Below are 24676 nucleotides of genomic sequence, written 5' to 3'. Positions count from 1 at the left end.
TAGTGTTATAAATGTGAATTTCACTAGAAAGGGCCTAGTAGTAAACTTTGAAAGTATGATAGGAAATGTGTGATGACTAATTAAAGCATGCATGCAAAACAATGGACTTGCATGTCAAATACCCCTTTTATAGGTGGTGGCCGGCCATGGCAAGAGGATGGGCAAAACATGTCATAAACATGTTTTGTTGGTGCATTAGGGAGAAATAATAAACAAAGGAGTATGGGTAAGAAAAGAATGAAAAAAAATGTGTGTGAGTGTGGTATTCCCCCCCATTGCCGTGAGTTGTAGAGAAAGAAAGAAAAAAATTTGTTCATCCTTTCTTTGAGCCAAAACTAAGGAAGAAGGAGGGATTTTTGCTCCATTTTTGGTTTAGAAGAGATCTAGAAGGAGATTTGGCTATACTTGCATCAAGATTAAGGTATGTTTGAGGTTGTGTCATGAGATTCATGCATGTTTTAGTTGCTAACTTGATGTTCATGTTAGCCCATGGTCCAAATCCTTGTTGTGCCATGGAAATGGTATTTGTCCAAGGTTGATATTGTGTTAAAGCCATTGCATGCTAAATGTGAAGCTTGTTGATGATGCATGCAATGATGGATTGACTACTCTTGAAATTTCTTTTAGCATTCTTGAGTAAGACATTGAATCCTTTGTTTAACCATGACCAAAAAAATTAAAAGGGGTATGGTGTGTGATGTATTCGGCCATGGTATGCTCATGAGCATGGTTTATGCTTCTTGCATGTTAGTTAAAATTTGTGTTTTGGATGGTTATGGACACCTTGAAATTCGACCTTGCACCTATATGTGTATATATGTTTGCACATGATGTTTTGGTTATGAAGTAAGTGATAAATATGTTTGTTTAAAGAAGAAAGTGTTGAAGAATGTTTGTGAAATTGCAAGTACATTCGGCCTAGTACACATATGATGTGAAAATCTTGCAATTTATTATTGATTTTGTGCAAGTATGACTAAGTATAATCGGCCACATGAGGGGAATTATTGTGCATGCATTCGGTTAGAGGCAAGCTTAATGGTGCCTATTCTTGACTTAGGTAATCGGCTACCTTGTTGTGAGCTAAGGCCGAATGTGTGCGTAATTAAAGAAAATTGACTAAAGTGCTTAGTTATGTGATGTTGAGTCAATGATGTGTGTATTCGCCAAGGCTAGCAAGCGAGACTTTAATAAATTGAATTTGTTTGAATTAGCTCAAGAGCTTAGAGGGCCACAATTGGATAAGGGGAAGGAAAAAGTGATCGAATAGCCGTTGAAGCCGTTCGACAACATCCGAGGTAAGTCTTCAAGTAATGACCCTACTTGAATTATGTGAAATGAAATTATGGATGTGTAATGATTACTAATATACGTGTGTATGAGTATTTGAATGGTACCGGCTAAGTCCCAAGGCAATTACGCTAGTGATTATATTTGTGTTTGAGCCTTAGTAACGAAAATGAAACATGAATGTGTAATGATTATGGATGTATGTGTGCATGAGCAATTGAATGATATCTGGTTAAGACCTGAAGGCAATTGTGCTAGTGACTTTATCCGGCTAAGACCAAGGCATTCGTGCAAGTTGTTATATCCGGGCTAATACCAAGGCATTTGTGCGAGTCGTTATATCCGGCTAAGACCGAAGGCATTCGTGCGTGTGGTTATATCCGGTTGTATTCCGAAGAAGCTTGGGTTGAAGGTGAGCGTTGGTTGCTGTAATACATTTAATTAGTACGCTCGAAAAGCCCAAAGGATAAGGTATGTTTACATGTGCAATGGAAAAGTCAATACGTTTGAATAATATTCGTCAATCGACTAACGAATTTTCAGCTCTTGAATTGGTTGATATCTTGTGAATGTATATGTTGATGAAGTGTGAAGTAAGTATGATTATGTGAATGTAATGCTTTAGTTAAAGCCGATTTCATTGCTTGAGATTTACTAAGCATAAACATGCTTACCCCGTTGCTTTGGCTCTCTGTTTTATAGATTTTGCTCGCTAGCGATCGGATTCGGGATCATTGAAGTGAAGTCATCCACACTATCAAACCCCTTTGGTACTCTTTTAGTTGAACTTTGGATATGGCATGTATAGGACTACCTCGGTTGTTTTCAAGTGCTTTTGTGATGTATATGTGTACGGCCATGCGAAAATGGTTCGTAAAAGTGGAGTACGGAATTAGACCATTTGTGGTTTGTAATTTTATATGGTTTCATGATGTTATTATGGATTGGAATGGGAGTGTTGGTCACATGATCAGCCATTTGAATGGCTAAACATGATCATAGGTGGACCTATGTATGACTAGACTATAGTTGGTCCATGGAAACTACAAAATAGGTAAGGCCTACCTTAAAAACAGATGCTGCCAGTTGCAGTGACGTGGATGTGAAAAATCACCAAAATTTGTAGGAAGGGTATTAAATTGTGAATAAGTTATGCAAATTAACCTTGACGAGTCTATTTTCATATGAAAGTAACGAAACGATCATATGAACAGTATACCGAGAGATATTAAAGTCCTCGTGAGACAGGGCCAGAACGGTTTCTGGGTCCCCTGACGCGACTTTGAAAATTTACTATAAATTATCCAGAAATAAATAGAAGTCATGCCTTGTATGTGAAGATTCCATTTTGAGTCTAGTTTCATTAGAAACAAACGGCACCAGTATTAAAGCCCTGTACAGAGAGATATTCAAGTTGTAACACGCGAAGGTCAGTGTAGTCGACCCCTGTAACATGGGTGACTTTAACTAATAAACTGTACCAATTGGCCCAACCCAAAATTCTAGAAATAAATCCATGGATGGATATATGAGTCTAAATTCAGGGAAAATTTACGGAATCAGTTTCTGAGTTTTGAAACTCAAGATATGATTTTTAAGGCGACAGTGACGCAGTTTTCCAGCCTGTCTGGAAATGCCAAATTGGTCGGTACTTTAAGAGGATTTGTCTCGTTAACCCCTCGTGTCCGACACCGGCGATGGTCTCGGGTTCGGGGTGTTACAATTTTATTGGTATCAGAGCTACGGTTTAGTCGATTCTAGGACCACCGTGATATGTTTGGGGTCTAGCTATACATGCCGTTAAGTGATAATTGATAGTGTGGTGATTTCTGACATTCTGAATTTGTTTTTGTTTATAGAAATGGATCCCGATCCGAACCGAGCAATAGCGATGATGTGGAGAGTGTGGCGTCTCGCTCCGCGCAAGGGACAGCAATGGGACTCTCAACCTATGGCCAGCAATCCGAATGATGAGGCTAGGCAAGCCTTTTATAGCGTGATGAATGATTGGTTCAACCAATACATTCGAACTAACACTCGCTGTTCCACAACCTCCATTCCCGACTAATGCAACCCCGCACCTACAATACCTCCGTGAATCGACCAAATAAGGTCAAGTAAGCCCCAATCGACGAGATTCGAAAACATGGGGCCACTGAATTTAAAGCTACAGATGACGACGATGCCGAGCAAGCTGAATTTTGGTTGGACAACACTATCCGGGTGCTCGATGAGCTATCTTGTACACTCAATGAGTGCTTAAAGTGTACTATCTCCTTGCTACGCGATTCCGCCTACTATTGGTGGAGTACTCTGACTTCGGTTGTGCCTACGGAGCAAGTAACTTGGGAGTTTTTCCAAACTGAGTTCCGAAAGAAGTATATTAGTCAGAGATTCATCGACCAAAAACGAAAGGAATTTCTTGATCTTAAGCAAGACTCTATGTCCGTTACTGACTACGAGCGAAAATTTGTTAGACTCAGAGATACGCTCGGGAATGTGTTTCGTCCGAAGCTATTATGTAAACGCTTGAGGATGGGCTGAATGATGATATAAGGATGTTTGTTGGCATTCTCGAAATACGAGAGTTCGTAGTACTTGTTGAGCGAGCTTGTAAAGTCAAGAGCTTAGAAAGGAGAATCAAAAGTTGATGTGGGAACCGGAGAATTTCAAAAGGTCCTCGGAAAGTCTCTTCAACAGCATCGAAGAGATTTCGAGAAGATGTGAGCGGTCTAGAGGCACTTCGGCCTTTTAGACGAAATCGTGATCGACCCCACAATGGGTATCTGAGGCACTTCGGTCTCCGGTGTTGGGAATGATCGTCGAAACCGAATGGAGTGTCGAGATTGTGGCAAATGGCATTCGGGAGTCAGAGGTTCCGTGATCACTCTGCTATAAGTGTGGATCGGCCACCACTTTATCAAGGATTGCCCGAGGTTGCTTGAACAAAATGTAAGTCGAGTGGAAACCCGGTGCTACCAACGTCAAGTAGGCCATCCAAATACGGGCAATGCTAGTGGCGGCCGAGAGGGTCGAGAGATGCTACAACAAGACCCGAGGCTCGTGCTCTGCTAGGACTTATGCCATCTGCCAGACGCGAGGATGCTGCCTCACCGGATGTCATTACTGGTACATTCACTCTTTTCGATACTAATGTGATTGCTTTGATTGACCTGGTTCTACTCATTCTTATATATGTGAAACCTTAGCATCCAGAAGACTTTGCCTATTGAGTCTCTCGAGTTTGTAATTCGGTGTCAAACCCTTGGGTCATTACGTGCTTGTCAACAAAGTGTGTAAGAAAAGTCCCTAGTATTTCGAGGTTCTTATTTTTCGGCGGACTTGATGCTTTTGCCATTCGACTAATTGACGTTATTCTTGGTTTGGATTGGTTGACCATGCACGATGCGGTTGTAAATTGCAAAAGCAAGACTATCGATCGAGGTGCCGAATAACGAGATAATTCGGGTTGAGTCTACGGACTTAAAGGGTTGCCACCGTGATATCGCAATGTTGGCCCGAAATATGTAAGAAAAGGGTGCGGCGTACCTTGCGTATGTGCTCGATGACAAGGAGTCGAAAAGAGACCCGAATCGTGCGGTGGTTTGTGAATACCGGATGTTTTCCTCAAGAATTGCGGGTTTACCACCGTTCGGAAATAGAGTTTGGCATCGAATTGGTACCGGTACCACTCCAATTTCGATAGCTCCGTATCGTATGGCACCAACGGAATTAAAGGAGTTGAAAGCTCAGTTGCAAGAATTGGTGGATAGAGGTTTTGCTCGTCCTAGTTTTTCACCTTGGGGTGCGCCAGTGTTGTTTGTGAAAAAGAAGGATGGAACCATGAGGCTGTGTATCGACTATCGTCAGCTTAATAAAGCGATGATAAAGAACAAATATCCGTTATCACAGATCGATGATTTGTTCGATCAACTGAAGGAGCCTCGGTGTTCTCGAAAATAGATTTGAGATCGGGCTATTATCGATTCTGGAATTCGAGATTCGGATGTACCCAAGACCGCCTTGAGCGAGATATGGTCACTACGAGTTCCTAGTGATGCCGTTTGGGCTTACTAATGCCCCTGCGGTATTTATGGATTTGATGAATCGGATCTTCAGACCATATTTGGATCGGTTCGTAGTCGTGTTCATTGATGACATCTTGGTCTATTCAAGAAATGAGATGAACATGCCGAACACCGAGGTTAGTCTTTGCAAATTTTACGGGATAAGCAATTATATGCTAAGTTCAACAAGTGTGAGTTCTGGTTAAGAGAGGTTAGCTTCTTGGGGCATGTGGTATCTGCATCGGGTATTCGAGTCGACCCGAACAAAATTTCAGCCATACTTAACTGGAAGCTTCCGAGAAATATTACCGAGGTTCGGAGCTTTTTGGGGCTTGCGGTTATTACCGACGATTTGTAAAGGTTTCTCAACGATAGCCACGCCAATGACGGCTACTCCAAAAGGATGTTAAGTTCGAATGGACGGAGAAATGTCGAAAAGTTTCGATCAATTGAAAACTTATTTGATGAAGCCCCAATTCTAGTGCAACCCGAATCGGCAAAGAGTTTGTCATCTTTAGTGACGCCTCCTACTTGGGTTAGGTTGCGTATTGATGCAAGAAGGTCTAGTTGTGGCCTATCGTCGAGGCAATTAAAGCCACATGAGAAAATTATCCAACCCATGATCTCGAATTGGTCGCCATCGTATTCGCCTTAAAGATATGGCGACATTACTTAGTTGGTGAGAAGTGCCATGTGTATTCGGATCACAAAAGTCTCAAATATTTGGTGACTCAAAGAGACTTAAATCTGCGACAAAGACGTTGGCTCGAGTACATTAAAGGATTATGAGCTGGTCATTGACTATCACCCGGAAAGGCGAATGTGGTTGCGGATGCCTTAAGTCATAAATCATTATTAAACTTCTGACGATGAATGTGCACTTGTCCGTTCGATCCGACAATGTGTTAGTAGCTGAATTGAAAGCCAAACCATTATTGATACATCAAATTTGTGAAGCTCAAAAAGTCGACGATGAGTTGGTTGCAAAACGGGCTGAGTGTGTTCCGAACAAGGAATCGGAGTTTCAGATCGATGATGACGATTGTTTGAGGTTCAGGGGTCGTCTGTGTGTTCCAAAGAATTCGGAACTTATTTCGATAATTCTGAACGAAGCCCATTGTAGCCGAATGGCAATCCACCCGGGGAGTACGAAGATGTACAACAATTTGAAACGTCGGTTTTGGTGGCATGGTATGAAACGAGACATCTCTGACTTTGTTTCGAGATGTTTAATATGTCAACAAGTGAAAGCGGAACATCAAGTGCCTTCAGGATTACTTTAGTCGATCACGATACCCGAGTGGGAATGGGATCGAGTCACAATGGACTTTGTATCCGGACTGCCATTGTCAGCGAGTAAGAAGGATGCGGTTTGGGTCGTGGTAGATAGATTGACTAAGTCGGCTCACTTTGTCCCTCAGACGTCGGATTTTTCAATGGACAAACTAGCCGAATTGTACGTTTCTCGATTGTGAGATTACACGGGTGCCTATTTCCATCGTGTCGGATAGAGATCCGAGATTTACCTCGCGATTTTGGAAGAAGTTGCAAGAAGCTTTGGGTACCAAGTTGCATTTCAAGACCGCCTTTCACCCCCAAACCGATGGTCAATCCGGCGGATAATTCAAATACTTGAGGATATGTTGAGATGTTGCATCCTCGAGTTCGATGGTTCATGGGAACGGTATTTGCCTTTGATTGAATTCGCCACAACAATAGTTTTCAATCAAGTATTAAGATGGCACCCTCGAGGCTTTGTACGGTTGTAAATGTCGTACACCATTGTTTTGGACCGAGCTCGGTGAAAGCAAAATTTTCGTGGTGGATTTGATTAAAGATGCTGAACAAAAGTGAAAGTAATCCGTGAAAATCAAGATAGCCTCCGATCGTCGAAGTCGATGCGCGGATCTGAAACGAAAAGACATTGAGTATCGGTGGGGATAAAGTGCTTTTAAGGTTTCGCCTTGGAAAAAGATACTCGATTCGGTAGTAAGGGCAAGTTGAGCCCGAGGTTCATTGGGCCATATGAGATATCCAAGCGAGTCGGTCCAGTTGCATATTGTTTGATTTTGCCCCCTGAACTCGAAAAGATTCACGACGTCTTTCATGTCTCGATGCTTCGACGCTATAGATCTGATCCATCGCACGTGATTAGTCCATCGAGGTTGAAATTCAAGCCAATATGAGTTATGAGGAAGAACCGATTCGTATCCTATCACGTGAAGTGAAAGAGTTGCGAAACAAGTGGGTTCCGCTAGTGAAAGTGTTATGGCTCAAACACGGATAGAAGAAGCTACTTGGGAAACCGAGAACTCTATGAAAGAGCGATACCCAACCCTATTTACCGTAAGATTTTTGGGGACGAAAATTTCTTAAGTGGGGAGAGTTGTGACAGCCAAAATTGACCCTAGTCGGGATGTAGTTTCGGGACCACAAAACCGAGGCATAAAAATAATTTAAAATTTATTTTGATGCCTATGATATGTGTTAAATTGTGTGTGACATTTTTGATGATTTGATTTAGTGTTATAAATGTGAATTTCACTAGAAAGGGCCTAGTAGTAAACTTTGAAAGTATGATAGGGAAATGTGTGATGACTAATTAAAGCATGCATGCAAAACAATGGACTTGCATGTCAAATACCCCCTTTTTATAGGTGGTGGCCGGCCATGGCAAGAGAGGATGGGCAAAACATGTCATAAACATGTTTTGTTGGTGCATTAGGGAGAAATAATAAACAAAGGAGTATGGGTAAGAAAAGAATGAAAAAAAAATGTGTGTGAGTGTGGTATTCCCCCCCATTGCCGTGAGTTGTAGAGAAAGAAAGAAAAAAAATTTGTTCATCCTTTCTTTGAGCCAAAACTAAGGAAGAAGGAGGGATTTTTGCTCCATTTTTGGTTTAGAAGAGATCTAGAAGGAGATTTGGCTATACTTGCATCAAGATTAAGGTATGTTTGAGGTTGTGTCATGAGATTCATGCATGTTTTAGTTGCTAACTTGATGTTCATGTTAGCCCATGGTCCAAATCCTTGTTGTGCCATGGAAATGGTATTTGGCCAAGTTTGATATTGTGTTAAAGCCATTGCATGCTAAATGTGAAGCTTGTTGATGATGCATGCAATGATGGATTGACTACTCTTGAAATTTCTTTTAGCATTCTTGAGTAAGACATTGAATCCTTTGTTTAACCATGACCAAAAAAATTAAAAGGGGTATGGTGTGTGATGTATTCGCCATGGTATGCTCATGAGCATGGTTTATGCTTCTTGCATGTTAGTTAAAATTTGTGTTTTGGATGGTTATGGACACCTTGAAATTCGCCTTGCACCTATATGTGTATATATGTTTGCACATGATGTTTTGGTTATGAAGTAAGTGATAAATATGTTTGTTTAAAGAAGAAAGTGTTGAAGAATGTTTGTGAAATTGCAAGTACATTCGCCTAGTACACATATGATGTGAAAATCTTGCAATTTATTGTTGATTTTGTGCAAGTATGACTAAGTATAATCGGCCACATGAGGGGAATTATTGTGCATGCATTCGGTTAGAGGCAAGCTTAATGGTGCCTATTCTTGACTTAGGTAATCGGCTACCTTGTTGTGAGCTAAGGCCGAATGTGTGCGTAATTAAAGAAAATTGACTAAAGTGCTTAGTTATGTGATGTTGAGTCAATGATGTGTGTATTCGCCAAGGCTAGCAAGAGACTTTAATAAATTGAATTTGTTTGAATTAGCTCAAGAGCTTAGAGGGCCACAATTGGATAAGGGAAGGAAAAAGTGATCGAATAGCCGTTGAAGCCGCTCGACAACATCCGAGGTAAGTCTTCAAGTAATGACCCTACTTGAATTATGTGAAATGAAATTATGGATGTGTAATGATTACTAATATACGTGTGTATGAGTATTTGAATGGTACACGGGCTAAGTCCCGAAGGCAATTACGCTAGTGATTATATTTGTGTTTGAGCCTTAGTAACGAAAATGAAACATGAATGTGTAATGATTATGGATGTATGTGTGCATGAGCAATTGAATGATATCTCGGTTAAGACCAAGGCAATTGTGCTAGTGACTTTATCCGGGCTAAGACCAAGGCATTCGTGCAAGTTGTTATATCCGGCTAATACCCAAGGCATTTGTGCGAGTCGTTATATCCGGCTAAGACCAAGGCATTCGTGCGTGTGGTTATATCCGTTGTATTCAAGAAGCTTGGGTTGAAGGTGAGCGTTGGTTGCTGTAATACATTTAATTAGTACGCTCGAAAAGCCCAAAGGATAAGGTATGTTTACATGTGCAATGGAAAAGTCGATACGTTTGAATAATATTCGTCAATCGACTAACGAATTTTCAGCTCTTGAATTGGTTGATATCTTGTGAATGTATATGTTGATGAAGTGTGAAGTAAGTATGATTATGTGAATGTAATGCTTTAGTTAAAGCCGATTTCATTGCTTGAGATTTACTAAGCATAAACATGCTTACCCCGTTGCTTTGGCTCTCTGTTTTATAGATTTTGCTCGCTAGCGATATTCGGGATCATTGAAGTGAAGTCATCCACACTATCAAACCCCCTTTGGTACTCTTTTAGTTGAACTTTGGATATGGCATGTATAGGACTACCCTCGGTTGTTTTCAAGTGCTTTTGTGATGTATATGTGTACGGCCATGCGAAAATGGTTCGTAAAAGTGGAGTACGGAATTAGACCATTTGTGGTTTGTAATTTTATATGGTTTCATGATGTTATTATGGATTGGAATGGGAGTGTTGGTCACATGATCAGCCATTTGAATGGCTAAACATGATCATAGGTGGACCTATGTATGACTAGACTATAGTTGGTCCATGGAAACTACAAAATAGGTAAGGCCTACCTTAAAACAGATGCTGCCAGTTGCAGTGACGTGGATGTGAAAAATCACCAAAATTTGTAGGAAGGGTATTAAATTGTGAATAAGTTATGCAAACGAACCTTGACGAGTCTATTTTCATATGAAAGTAACGAAACGATCATATGAACAGTATACCGAGAGATATTAAAGTCCTCGTGAGACAGGGCCAGAACGGTTTCTGGGTCCCCTGACGCGACTTTGAAAATTTACTATAAATTATCCAGAAAGAATTAGAAGTCATGCCTTATATTTGCAGATTAATTTTGAGTCTAGTTTCATTAGAAACAAACGGAACCAGTATTAAAGCCCTTTACAGAGAGATATTCAAGTTATAACGCGCGAAGGTCAGTGTAGTCGACCCCTGTAACATGGGTGACTTTAACTAATAAACTGTACCAATTGGCCCAACCAAAAATTCTAGAAATAAATCCATGGATGGATATATGAGTCTAAATTCAGGAAAATTTACGGAATCAGTTTCGAGTTTTGAAACTCAAGATATGATTTTAAGGCGACAGTGATGCAGTTTTCCAGCCTGTCTGGAAATGCCAAATTGGTCGGTACTTTAAGAGGATTTGTCTCGTTAACCCTCGTGTCCTATAAATCGCGATGGTCTCGGTTCGGGTGTTACATTGACTCGCACGAGCAAACATTGCTCTCAGATCAGATACAGTTCTACGACTTAGAGCGTCGGCTACCACATTAGCCTTGCCTGGGTGATACTCGATCGAATAGTCATAATCCTTAAGCAACTCAATCCATCTCCTTTGCCTAAGGTTCAGCTCCTTCTGAGCCAACAAATACTTAAGACTCTTATGGTCTGTGTATATAATACACCTCTCTCCGTGCAAGTAATGTCTCTAAATCTTAAGTGCAAATATCACTGCCGCCAACTCTAAATCATGAGTAGGATAGTTCCCCTCGTGAGGCTTAAGCTATCGTGATGCATATGCAACCACCTTACCCTCTTCCATTAACACGCAGCCCAAACCTACATGTGATGAGTCACTGTACACAGTAAAATCCTTCCCAGACTCCGGCTGAATTAACATAGGTGCTTCAGTCAGAACTTTCTTAAACTTCTCAAAAGTTTCCTGCTACTTCTCAGTCCATACAAATGGTACTCATTTCCTTATGAGTTTTGTCAGGGGTGCTGCCATCACAGAAAAACCTTCCACAAACCTTCTGTAGTATCCTGCCAATCTTAGAAAACTCCGTATTTTCGAAACTGACCTAGGCAGCTTCCACTCCAAAATCGCGTCAATCTTCCGAGGGTCCACCTTAATCCCCTCAGCAGAGACCACATGTCCTAAGAAGGTTACTTCCTTCAACCAAAATTCACACTTGCTAAACTTCGCGTAAAGTTCCTTCTCCCTTAACACTTGTAGCACTATACGGAGATGCTCATCATGCTTTGCTTCCATTTCAGAATATACCAAGATGTCGTCAATAAAGATGACTACGAATTGATCCAAAAATGGTTAGAACACACGATTCGTTAGATCTATAAACGCTGCAGGAGCGTTCATTAGTCCAAATGGCATAACCAAAAACTCGTAATGACCATACCGAGTCTTGAATACTGTCTTATGGATATCTGCCTCCTTTACCCTTAACTGATGATATCCAGATCGAAGGTCGATCTTGGAAAATATAGAAGCTCCTCTAATCTGGTCGAACAGATTGTCAATCCTTGGCAGTGGATACTTATTCTTAATCGTCAGTTTGTTCAACTAGCGATAATCGATGCACATCTGCATCGTACCATCCTTCTTTTTCATGAATAGCACCGATGCTCCCCATGGAGACACACTTGGCCTAATGAAGCCCCTATCCAACAACTCCTGAATTTGTGCCTTTAGCTCCACTAACTCCTTCAGTGCCATCCTATATGGTGCGATGGACACGAGCGTCATTCCAGGCAACAAGTCGATTCTAAACTCAACTTCTCGGTTCAGAGGCAATCTTGGAAGCTCCTCCAGAAAAACATCTTGGAACTCTTTTACGGTCTTGACCTTATCCACCGTTAGTCCCTCCTCTTCTGACTAACTTACAAATGCCAAATAAGCCTCACAACCTTTCCGAATCCACTTTTTGGCTCTTAATGCCGACACCATATTGGACAAATAATCCCTTCGCTCACCTATCACCATAACCTCCTCATCCTCCATGGTCCTTAACACCATTCGTTTAGCAGAACAATCTAAAGTAACCTTATGCTTAACAAGCTAGTCCATTCCCAAAATGAGGTCAAATTCTCCGAATCGTAACTCCATCAGATCTCCAGGGAAAATCCTACCTTGAGTTTCTAAGGGTACATCCCTATACAGTTTGTCTACCCTAACCAAGTGACCCAAAGGACTTAGCACAAATACCCCACTCACAGTCTTCTCAGAGTGCACAACCAACAACCCAGATATGGCACATGCAACATAGGAATTAGTAGATCCAACATCCACCAAAGCAGTATACGGCATGCTAGAAACCAAAAACGTACCAGTTATGACGTTAGGTGCATCGCCCTCCTCTCGACGACGAGCTGCATACACCAACGCTGGTTGCCGAGCTTCAGCATTTCCAGCACCCCTGCCAGCTACCCCTCAACCTTGACCATTTCCATTTTCGCCCCTACCTTGTCCACGTCCTCTCGGTGGTTGTTGTCTAACTCTCATGGGTTGAGCAACCCTCTGTACGACAACCCGAGCCTGATCAGCTCTCTAAGGATAGCCCTTAACTCTATGCTCCATAGATCCGCATCGAAAACAAGCACCGGAACGTTTCCTACACTCGCCCAAATGTACCTTACCACAGTCTCCACAGATTGGTGGTCTAACCACATTCATCGGCACTGCTTGAACTGGTTCCTCCACTCTTGCTCTCTTAACATTTCTATTAGCACCTCCCGAGGGTCCTGAATCCCTCTGAAATCGGTTTCGATCCTTCTCTCGATTCTGCTTTTTAGCACGCTTTACCTCTTCAGCTATCTTTGCCTTCTCCACCAAGACCGCAAAGTCCCGCTCCCTCTACAGAGCAATCAACACCTTAAGGTCATCCCTAAGACCATCCTCGAAGCGCACACTTCACTCATATTCCGTAGCTACTATGCCCACAGCATACCGGCTCAGCCTCAGAAACTCGGCCTCGTACTAGCAACTGTTTTACCTCCTTGCACCAGATTCAAGAATTCCTTTCTGCGGGTGTCCACATAACTCGCCCCAACGTACTTCCCTTTAAAAGCCGTCTTAAACAGTTCCCAAGTTACCCTATCAGCTAGGGTCCCTTCTCTCACAGTGAGCCACGACTGATAAGCCTCGTCCCATAACAACGATACGGGTCCCTTCAGCTTCTGCTCCACAGAGCAGTCCAAGTTATCCATAATCCGTTCTGTGGCCTCCAACCAATATTCCGCCACATTCGGGGCTACACCAGACACACCCTTAAAGATTTCGGCTCTGTTACCCCGAAGTCGTTCAGAAATAGATCCTCGAATTTCATTGCCCGTACTTGCCCTCAGAACCCTTTCCGAACCGAAGCATTGCTCGTGACGAGATCATCCCCGACCGCTGGTCATGAGACTCCACCTCCATTGCCAGCGGTACCAGTGCATCCGCCGCTGGCATATGTCCCGAAGACGAAGATCTCGCTCGAGCACTTCCTCGACCTCGTCCACGGCCTCTTCCACGAGCGGCTCTTGTACTCATATCGTATTATTTGATTTACAAAATTTTATGCATTAATTCAATATTCCAGTGATTAATACAGATGTTTTATGAATTAGACAGTAATTCAAAGTTTGTTTTCGTAGAATCGAAGTCTAACTACAGTTTTAGTCTCTTATCAAATTTTTCCTATGGTTTCAGTATCATCCTATCCTAGTAGAATTTCAGTACAGACAGATAATTAAAAAAAATATTCAGAGAAGTTCAGAATAATACTTACAGGCTTGGGTCGGAGATTCAGAATGCCACCTTCTAAAGATCTAAATTTTGAAAATTGAGTTTTTTTCTTTTGTAAACCCATTCCATAGCCGAGTTGTTGCAACCTGGCTCTGATACCACTAAATGTAACGCCCCAAACCCGACCCAGCCATTATGGCCAGATCTGACATGCCACATCAAAGCGTTCAAAAACATTTCAGGTCATTGTTCTAGAAAACTTACTTAGTGTTTTAAAAGATAATTTTAATGCAGGTTAAGGTGAATGGAAGCTGAGCACCAGGTAAGAAACCGGAAAGGAGGAGGTGAGTCCATCAGACTCCTTAAGTACCAAGCTCCCTTCGGATCAGATCCTAGACATGCACACCGCCATTGCCACACCTTAACGTCATGTATATTTCCAGGAAACCAATTTGATTACGTCCTTTTTAGGAAAAGTGATTAATTTTGGAAAATATTTTCATTGCAGAAGCTTTACTTGTTGTCGTGTATTTTTGAAATCAATTGCTATTTTTTTTTAAAAAAAATGTGCCCTAAAAGCTAATCAATTTCGACAGTTAAATATAAGTAATACCCATCTTAATAAAACATATTAAAACCATAAACATAATTAAGCGGTTTTATTACAATTAAAGAACCCAAAACCTTAAGCGTAAATAAAAAGGATGTCCAGTTCACCAGAAGAAAATTAATCTTGCAGAATGTGTGGCCACTCCGAATCTCTCACAGCTCCAAGCCCACTATGGTTGGGGATTACCTACGTGGATGAAAATAAAGGGGTAAGTTTGGGTAAACTCAGTGTGTAAATTAACTCAACCATAGCCTATATCGGTTCAAACCATAGAGAACAGAATAAGTTGGCCTTAGCCCAGAACAGAAGTCAGAATAAAGCCATAGGCCCATAACAGAACAGAACAGATATTACATGTTTATGCAAAACCCAACCCATATCCAACCACATGCACCCCCATACCAACCTTTCACCATGTGGGGAGACTACTCGACCCACCCAACTGCTGCACGCCATAGAAATATGCAAGATGGTCGCCGTAATGTATAATGTGGCGAGTCACTAGAACAGATAATTGTGGCGAGCCACGGTATCAGATATATGTGGCGAGCCACCAATCGAATAAATGTGGCATAGCCACCGTGACGCTTCCTCCATAATATAACCCATGTCCCCATGAAGCGATATACAATCATGGCATACATCATACAGAATTAAATTATCATGCTTTTCAGTCAAAAGTAACCCTAGGGGTATAATGGTAATTTTTTACCTAAGGTATATTAGTAATTTCTATACATAGGGGTATTCCAGTAATTTATCTATTCTTAAGGTTTCCATTCATAACATAGCCATTTACGTACGACCAGAAACACTTACCACGTTTTCTTACCAAATTGGGCCCGTTGGCCCACTATCCCGATTTTTGGCCCATTAAGCCTAAAAACATCGAAATGCACAGAATCGTGCACTCTACAGTCTTATCACTTTAATCTACCAAATACCTCAAACTATTAATCTCACGAGCATTTCGCACACTCACATGTTCTCAAAATACCGGCTTTTCGGCATTTCGGCTTTTCGGCTTTTGCCGATCTAGTCTATGAGAGGATGTCAGTTACACACCTGATTTATGACGATACGTTGGTGAGATCCACCCATGAACTGCCTACAATTGGATTACTAACATGTCAATCTATATATCGAAAACAACTATGTATTTTAACCCCTTACCATATTCGGCCAACATAGCCTTGGATCCCAGAGTTCCTTACCTTTTGCCGAAATATTGGTTAGATATGAAGAGCCAACCGAATAAGTCCTCAAGCCCTTTGCTGTATATCCCCTTGACCATGCTACCGCTTACACAACCAACAGAAAACACAAATCCCTTAGTCCAAAAACGCTAGCCACCCTTAATGGTTTCGGCTTTTCCTTTCTAAAATAATGAGACTAATGACAGTTGTTCGAAAGACTTACCTAACGTCGATTGGTTCAGAAGAATGTTCCTATCTATGATTCTTTTATCTCTAATCCACTGCAGCCACAAGGAAAAGTAGATTCAAACAACCAAAGATTCGGCCTCCTTCACCTCCGGTATGTAGGTTCAGTTTTTAGAGAAGTAAGAGCAGAAAAGTTCGGCTACCACAAGATTCGGCTACTGAGGAAAATTGAAGATGGAAAAATAAAGGATGAGACAGAGGAAGAAGGGTATAGGTTTGGTTATGGAAAAGAAAAGATGGAAGAAGAAGGAAAAAGATGAGAGGTAGTATTCGGCTATGGAGAAAATGGCTCAATGAGGGGTTCCAAGTTCGGCTATGGGAAGAAAAGGGAACAGATGACCGAAAGAAAGAGAAGAAGATGAGAGAATCCGGTTCTTGAAGAGGAGGAGTCGGCAGGTGGAGGGTATAAGTTCGGCTTCTATCAAAAAGAAAAAGACAAAAAGAATTCGGCAGCCGCCCTTCCCAAAAGCCGAAATTCCCAACACTAAATGACCTAGTCGAATTTCCTATGCTAGAGGCCCTTGGCCGACCAACTCTTGCTCCTTGATCAGCTCCTAAATCTTCTCCCCTTATCAGCTCCTAAATCTTCTCCCTTATCCCCTCCTTACTCAATCACCTGAGCAACTCAAACTCCTCCTGACAATCTTTTACTTGAGTTCCATTGCTTACCCTTCCTAAACATAAAAATAATAATTCCCTTAATATGCTGTCATTGTGACTTGAACCTCAGCTCTCCCTAGCATCCACACACCACTTTTATAGCCTTCCTAGTGGCGTCACGTGCCACTTTGCCACCTACTTCCTTGTGTTTTATTTTACCCAATTAATACTTAAAAGCCCAATTAACCAGAACCCCTTTTTCCTATGGAACTAAAATTAACTAAAGTTACCGAGTTTTAACTTAAGCTTGGGTCTTCTAGAGGCCCACTAACATAATTAACCTACGCCAAACAGTCAAAACACATGAATTTTAAGAATTCATTGAAAATCATAGAAATCCTGAAAATCCCAAAAATTGGGGTGTTACATACCAAATGAAATCGGCACAAGAGGGAAATGGTGTCAATAGAACAAAAATGCAAAAACCGAAATAGTTTAAGAAAAATTCGGCACCTATACTCTTCGTAATTGCCAAAAACACACTCCCAAAAACCCCTTAGTTGAATTTGCACTCACAAGCACCCCTATTCAGCTCCAACTCCTACTAATTCAAATCCCTTAAAATCCTCCAAGATTTTCTCCCCTTATCCCTCTATAACAACCTCCAAGACCCATTCAAACTCTCACCCAACAGAGTTTCAGTCCACTACTAACTCTTGCCGTCCCAAGCAGTAAAATTAACATCTTTTACCTTCTATGGGATTCGAACCCTAGTCTGTTCATCTGCCAAATCACGCCACATCCACCAGGCCACAAGGCTTTTTGTGGTAACAAGCAACCACAATTATTCATAAAGCCTAGGTGCCAACGTTCAAGTTCTTTTTAAGAGAAAACAAAATTTTTGCAAAAGCTAGAGCCTGAACCCAGGCCTTCTCAGACACCCCCAAACACGCCCAAATCATTTAGCCACCACACCAAACATGTGACTTATGTCAAACCCGGCAAAATTACAAACCCTAAATTTTTAGGGCATTACAAACCGAATCCAATTAGCCATTTTACTACTATGGTTTGCCATTAACACTTATACACATAACCAAAAGAGGAACCAAACATTAAACTATCCAACTTGACATTTATATACTGAGCCATAAACAAATATGTCATATGCATATATACTTAATTTATCTATCATTAGTCCAGTATTTATGCATATCATTTACCAATTCCAAGCAAATTTACAAAAATTATACATCAACTTATAAGTCAATAATGTGTCACACCAAATAGCCAATTTCATGAGATATAAAAAAGTCATCACCTAGCTTAAAAAACATGTACCACACTCGAAAACACATCCATCAACCGCATTGTTACCCAAGCCGAATCACAAGACCATTCCATCACACAAAATATACCTTAAATCATACTTTTAAAATAAACTAATACATGACTGAAAATCACCAACATTAGCATCATTAACAAGCCATTTTTGCATGGCTATATATAAATACAAAAATTTCAAAACCAGTGTATCAAAACTAGCCTATACATGCCACATAACCAAAACTCAAAACATTTATTTACCGCAGCAAAAACAGGATAGTGTGATGTGATCTCCTATAACTTCCAACCCGAGCAAGACTCCGAAACTCTATAAAAAAAAGGAAAAATACATAAAGTAATCTTTGAAAGCTTAGAAAGCCATAAGCAAATAATTCATCACAATAACATATATAATTCAATTCGAATAGGCCGAATTTAGTTAATTACATACACATATACAACCACTTTTCTCATATAATCCATATTGCCACATTAAACAACTTCACTTACCTTATTTATAAATGATCATATAAACCATGCTTTTAACCTCAATCATTTCAATCTCATTTATCAATTCAAAAATTTATATTAATTCAATCTCATTTATCAATTAAAAATTTAAATTAAAACCATACATCAAATTCATTTTACACATGCTTCATAAATCTACTATTCAAACCATATATACTCCTTATTTATATATATCACATTTAGTCATACAAAACACATAACCAAAAATCAAAACATATTTATTTAGCTCTTTCACATATACATAACATATTTAATAATTTAACCTTATCAATAATATTTATCTAATCATCTTTCAAAACAGACTAGCATACCTTAAAACCATGTTTCATGTTTCATGAATCCCATGTTTGAAACATAGAACCACTATCTCATGGCATTCGAACTCTTGAAATAATTAAGGTTATTTCATTACAATTTCATATAATGAGCACATGTGTCACAACGTTCATTTGTATACATTAAATTCATTCATTATTATGTATTTGACATATCGTCATTTGAAACACGCTCACCTTTCATTCTTGAGTATCATATACACTTCGTGGTACCTAAATCGGATAAACTTTTTCATAGTCATTCATTTCTTGATATTGCCCGTTATCAAATATCGATGCCACTGTCCTAGACAGGGTCTTACGCGAAATCATATACGATGCCGATGTCCCAGACATGGTTTTACACGTAAATCTCAAATCGATGCCAATGTCCTAGATACGGTCTTACACGATAACACATATCAGAATCCTATGTCATGACATAGTATCGTATATTATTCCTATGGTTCGTATGGGGCTTTCAGACATCGTAATTCAATTAATTCCAGATCGAAACAAGTCATCTCATGCTCAGTTCAATTCGGCAATATGTATATAAATACAATTCGATTTGGCAATATATAAAACATATGCATTTGAATTCGAGAACATTTATTTACTTATGAACTTACCTCATACGGGCACGAACGGACTAGAACGACTATTCGACAACTTTTGACTTCTCCCGATCCAAATCTGATTTCCTCTTTTCTTGATCTAAATAAATTCAAATTTAACTTATTTAATCATGTACTTATTCAATTTTCATCCAAATAACATAAATGGGCATTTTGCACTTTAGCCCCTAAAGTTACAAATTTATTCATTTTAGTCCCTATTTCATAAATACATAAAATTCACAAAATTTCCTTATACACTTACTTGGCTGAATGTTCATATAGCCTTTAGTAGCCTATATCTTTCATTTATTTCACACATTTAACCACACATTTTACACTTTTCACAAATTAGTCCTTTTTATGCAATTCCACTAAAAATTAAGTTAATAAAACTATAACCAAATATAATTTTTGTCCTTCTTTCATGCTTTAGCCGATTTTTGCAAGTGAAAAACACCATTTTATACTCATCTAGGGTTCGACTCATTGAATCTTTGATTAAGGTATGTATTTTGCTCGATTTTTGATAATTTTACGTTTTTGAGATCGTTGCTTCGAATACTAACTAGCCCATGCTTGAATTTTTGAATTGGTTGTGGATTTTGTGATTTGCCATTGTTGGTAGCTTGAGCACACGGCCTGTTCACACGGGCATGTGACCTTTATATCTTTGAAAATTTTCTATGTTTCTCAAAGTTTTTGAATGTTATCGATTTAGTCCCAAACCACTTCTAAGCATGTTTAAGGTTTTGTAGACCTATTTAAGGGACATTGTAAATGTGATTGAATGTGATTTGATAATGTGTAAGCTATGTATGTGATATGTTGTAATCTGTTATAAATGGTTCGGTAATGCCTCTTAACTCTAGTTTGATGATAGATACAGGTTAGGGGTGTTACACAACATCCTTCAATGGTCCAAAACTCTTAGCTATCCATACTTTCATATCCATTTTTTTAGGCTTTTATGCTGGTCTTTCTCTCTTTTTATTATTCATTGAATCACATCATTAAAAGAATAAGTACATTGTGTCTCAATTCAATTTGGCCTAAAAGCCTTACACATGATTCTCAATCGAATTCACCATATATTTTTATGTCATAAATATAAACTTATAATCACAAGGTCATCGTAGAAAATCTTTCTCATAGACATAGCTCATTCATTGCATTCTTACCACATACCAAGCTTAATGCTCATGAGTTTTGAGTATGCACCTGTACTATCTCATGACATAACCATATACTTATTCTTCTCATTGACTTACCCCTAGGGTTTTCTGTCAAGTTACTCGATAATTTACCCGTTGAAAACTTGGAATACCATAGGATACATCGGAATCTCGCACTTAAGTGCCCCATATGTAGCCAATGCTATCTCATATCACATATTGCTCACTTCCAAGCTACTCACGGGTCTACTCACACAAGCTGTCAATCAGGATGTAGCTATACGGGCTGCTCACATAAGCTGTTAGGTATCTGCAACACATGCTGGACTACTCAGCATCGATAGAACATATAAGACCAGCACCCAGACCACCATAACATGTGTCATATATATCATGAACTCATACCACAACTCATGAGCTCAGATCACATAGTTCCTAGCGACATGTCACTTGTATCCTAAACTATTCCTAAGGTTCAAACGAGATTTCCTTATTTACACATCTTCGTTGAACTTGTCTAGATGACCAATCATATAACTCATGATAATGATTAATCACATAATTCTTCATAATGATAATAATAAAGATAATCACATTTAAACATGAAATTATAGCTCATCACAATGTCATCAAGTATCATAAACATATTTTAGATCATATCATTGCATAGTGTATCATAAAATCTCATGGTCATTTCTGCAATACTGTACTCTATAGTATTCGTATTTCATTTTAATAATAAGGCATTTATCGCAATTATGTCAATTAAACATTTATACATGTATAATTAAATGCTTATTAAACATACGAACTTACCTCAATACCAAAAATGGTGAAAAAGACCTAACCGTCAAATACGCGTTTTCCCCCATTCAAAGTCCAAACCTCATTTTTCCTTGATCTAAAATATCTCATTTAGGTTATTTATTAGTTACATTATTAATTGTGACCCAAAAATCATATTATGAAAAAATTATGTTTTTGCCCCTAAACTTTATCATATTTACACTTTTTCCCCTAGGCTCGTAAAATGAAATTTATTTAATTTCTTTTTACTTTAAGCCTAGCCGAACCATTTTTATAACTATAACAGTCCACAATTTCCACTAGAACACAATTTTACTACATATTTTATAACTTTTACAATTTAGTCCTTTTAAGCATTTTCACTGAAAATCAGTTAGCAAAAGTTGTTTCTCCAACCATAAACATGCATAATCTACCATTGAACATCAAAATGCACAAATTTATAACGTGGGTCAGACCCTAGACCTTCATCATAACTCAAATAAATGGTAGAAATAGGTAGATCTTACGAGGATTTTAAAAACGTAAAAATCATTAAAAACGAGGCAAGAACGGACTTACAATCGAGCTTGGAAGCTTGGAAAACCCTAGCTGTTGTTTCTTCATGTAAAATTTGGCCAAGGAAGAAGATGGACAAATTTTGGCTTTTATTTTATTTTTAATTCATTTTAACTACTAAATGACCGAAATGCCCCTAACTTAAAAATATTCTATTTCACCTATTTCATGTCCATTTTTGTCCAAAAAATTAACCAATGGTATAATTATCATTTAAGGACCTCCAATTTAAAATTTCATAGCAATTAGACACCTCTAGCTTCTAGAACTCAAGTTTTACACATTTTACAATTTAGTCCTTTTGACTAAATTGAGTGCCCAAACGTCAAAATTTTCGAATGAAATTTTCACAAAATCATTCCGTGAAATTCTAGACCATAAAAATATAATAAAAATAAAATTTTCCTCGTCAGATTTGTGGTCCCAAAACCACTGTTTCGACTAGGCCCAAAATTAGGCTGTTACAGTTCTCCCCCCTTTAGGGATTTTCGTCCTTGAAAATCTTACCAGAAGAAATTGCTTTCAACTCTCATGAATTGCTTCCACTAATTTCTCAGAATCACAAATCAAATCAACCTCATATACCTTTTTTTAATCACCTTTGAACTTTAACACATAGTGTCAAAGCATATCGTCAAAGTTTTGAATTACTCTATCAGACTTACCACCGATTTACAGGTGTATTACCATGTCAAGATGCAACTACGTACTCATAATTTCCTGTAGCTTTTTCCCATAATTGGGATATAGCCCTTAGATCTCAATCCAAAATAATGGAGACTGATACTTCACATAATCGAATAATCCTAGACACATCTTACTCGGCTGGTTTGTTAAGCAAGAAATCTGTACACGAACGATTAATCACACTTCGATAACATCTTCCTTTTTGGAGATAAAGATAATTCATATAGAAAATCTATAGTAACTTTATCTCAGAACAATAACATCAGTCATCAGGTCAGACCTGAAATTCAGAATAAAAAATTGACTTATACTAAACTTGTTTAGCTTACCATTCGTTAACACATTTCTGAGATGCTCAATCTTGCAATGAAAACATCGCTTTAGCTTTTAATCTAGCTAAAATCAAATCATCATCAATTAAGATCAATCGTGCAACCTACTCACAAAATAAACCAAGGTTTTTCCATTCAGCATCTGTAACTATATATGCTTTCCCAGAGATTAAGCGATCTTTCAATAGCTCAAGTCTTTAACACTATCTTAACTTCAGATCTTTCAATGACATTCGATACTTTAATTCTTGAAATCAGGGAACAAGTGACACTTTTCGTTGAAAAAATGATATCACTAAATTCTCAATACGGACATAAAAGTGATCGTCTTTAAATAACTGGTCGAACAATTCTTTTTAATGTGACATTAACTGTATGAAAACATGAACCATCACTTTACATTCTAGTATTAAAAAACATTCCAATCTGTTCAATAGTGCATCACTGAAAAATCATAAATTAATTACTGAATTCAAACTGAACTCAGAACCAGAGCTTCGGTTAATAATATCTTCAACTGTTTTCAACTTGCTAACATGCACAGACCATCCAAATTTTCATAAATGAGATGACCATATCATTCAGAACAACTTTAACTCATAATAACATCATCAGATTAGAACAAATCTAATAGGTATATCTCGGTATCATACACTTTAGAATATAAATCCTTCATTCAGACTGTCCGTCGATATACTCGTGAATGCACAAAATTTATTACGATAACTGAGGATAGTTGATAAACCGTAATTTATACATATTTTTATCCCATGCTTAGCACATTTATGGATGATTTCTCCTTAGACTTGGTGAATTCGATGCTCCTAATTCTTTAATTTCATGTTTTATACTTAGGTGAGCATAGGAGAGTAAAAAGAGCGAGAAAAGGGCCGAAGACGAAGAAAATGGACCCATAGGGGAAATCAACACGGGCTGGACTTCTTCACATGGGACTATCACACGGTAGTGTCCATTTGGCAGGATCGAAGCACGACTTACACGAGTAGACTACACGCCCGTGCCTATTCAATAGCCTTGACCAGGGGCTAGAGCAATCGCACACGGGCATGTCCTTGCCGAGCCCAAAGTATAGTCCTATTCGGAAAAGGCCACTTTTGAAGGCTCTTAGGCATTCTAAAGCCTATTTAAACACCTGATGAGGCACCTAGAACGGACACACGGAGTAGGAGGCAAGCAATTACTCAAGGGAAGCCGATTGATCCATCTCAGAAGTCGGATTCATCGTCAAGACTGAAGATCTCCCTTCAATTTCCATTCAGGGGTTTTGGGTTTTCTTTATGTTTTGTTATCTTTATTCTTTTGAAATGTTTTCTTTCATAAGTATGAACTAAACCCCTTAAATACCTAAGGGGAATGAAACCTAAGACATATCTTATCATTATTATCTGAATTGTATGATAAATATTTGACTTGTTCTTAATTATGTGTTCTTAATTCTTGTTTTAATATTCCAGGATATTGATTCAAGTTAATGCTCTTATTCAGAGGAGGAAAAGACCTTGTCTAGGAG

The sequence above is a fragment of the Gossypium arboreum genome, chromosome 13 (assembly GCF_025698485.1).
Source record: "Gossypium arboreum isolate Shixiya-1 chromosome 13, ASM2569848v2, whole genome shotgun sequence".
Classification (NCBI taxonomy): domain Eukaryota; kingdom Viridiplantae; phylum Streptophyta; class Magnoliopsida; order Malvales; family Malvaceae; genus Gossypium; species Gossypium arboreum.
The sequence above is the reverse complement of the archived record's forward strand: the minus strand, read 5'-3'. Positions refer to the sequence as shown.